Source organism: Chiloscyllium plagiosum, chromosome 6 (genome assembly GCF_004010195.1).
Source record: "Chiloscyllium plagiosum isolate BGI_BamShark_2017 chromosome 6, ASM401019v2, whole genome shotgun sequence".
Classification (NCBI taxonomy): Eukaryota; Metazoa; Chordata; class Chondrichthyes; order Orectolobiformes; family Hemiscylliidae; genus Chiloscyllium; species Chiloscyllium plagiosum.
In genome coordinates, this window is record NC_057715.1 from 96,787,056 (window position 1) to 96,788,811 (window position 1,756).

The following is a 1,756-nucleotide window of genomic DNA, read 5'->3' on the forward strand; positions in this document are numbered from 1 at the left end:
AAATGCTCTCCCACTGCAAGATCTGACACCTGCCCTGTCTTATTTCCCAAGAGTAGGTCAAGTTTTGCACCTTCTCTAGTAGGTACATCCACATACTGAATCAGAAAATTGTCTTGTACACACTTAACAAATTCCTCTCCATCGAAACCCTTAACACTATGGCAGTCGCAGTCTATGTTTGGAAAGTTAAAATCCCTTACCATAACCACTCTATTTTTCTTACAGATAGCTGAGATCTCCTTACAAGTTTGTTTCTCAATTTCGCTCTGACTATTGGGGGGTCTATAATACAATTCTAATAAAGTGATCATCCCTTTCTTATTTCTCAGTTCCACCCAAATAACTTTCCTGGATGTATTTCCGGCAATATCCTCCCTCAGCACAGCTGTAAAGCTATACCTTACCAAAACTCCTCCCCCCCCCTCCCCTTTTTGCCTCCCTTTCTATCCTTCCTGTAGCATTTGTATCCTGGAACATTAAGCTGCCAGTCCTGTCCATCCCTGAGCCATGTTTCTGTAATTGCTATGATATCCCAGTCCCATGTTCTTAACCATGCCCTGAGTTCATCTGCCTTTCCTGTTAGGCCCCTTGCTTTGAAATAAATGCAGTTTAATTTATTTGTCCTACCTTGTCCCTGCCTGCCCTGGCTGTTTGAGTCGCTTCTGTTCTCAATTGTACCAGTCTCAGATTGATCTCTTTCCTCACTATCTCCCTGGGTCCCAACCCCCCACCCTACTAGTTTAAATCCTCCCAAGCAGTTCTAACAAATTTCCCAGCCAGTATATTAGTCCCCTTCTAATTTAGGTGCAATCCGTCCTTCTTAGACAGGTCACTTCTACCCCAAAAGAGATTCCAATGATCCAAAAATGTGAATCCTTCTCCTATACACCAGCTCCTCAGCCATGCATTCATCTGTTCTATCCTCCTATTCCTGCCCTCACTAGCTCATAGCACCAGGAGTAATCCAGATATTACTACTCTCGAGGACCTTTTTAAATTTCTGCCTAACTCTCTGTAATCTCACTTCAGAATTTCAACTTTTCCTTCCTATGTCATTGGTTCTAATGTGGACAATGATCTCTTGCTGGTCCCTCTCCCCCATGAGAACATTATGCACTCTTTCTGAGACATCCTTGATCCTGGCACCAGGGAAGCAAAACACCATTCTGCTGTTTTGCTGCTGGCCACAGAAACGTCTGTCTGTACCTCTGACTGCAGAATCCCCTAACACAATTGATCTCTTGGAACCTAATGTACCCCTCATTGCATTAGAGCCAGTCTCAGTACCAGAAACTTGGCTGTTCATGCTACGTTTCCCTGAGAATCCAACACCCCCTACATTTTCCAAAATAGCATACCTGTTTGAAATGGGTATATCCACAAAAGACTCCTGCACTAGCTGCCTACCTCTCTTACCTTTCCTGGAGTTAACCCATCTATGTGACTGTATCTGAGACTTCCCCCCTTCCTATAACTGCCATCCATCAGATACTGTTGCTTTTGCAAATTCCTCATTGCTTCTAACTGTCTCTCCAACCAATCCATTTGATCTGATACGATTCACAGACAACAGCATTTATGACAGATATAATCCGCAGTAACCCTTAAACTCTCTTTGAACTCCCACATCTGACAAGAAATACATATCTCTCTATTAAAGGCTATTTTTGTTCCTTCACAATTTACAGACCCAGAAATTAACACCATCTTATTCCTCTACAAACACTGCCCCAGGTTAAATTAATAGTTATGGCTT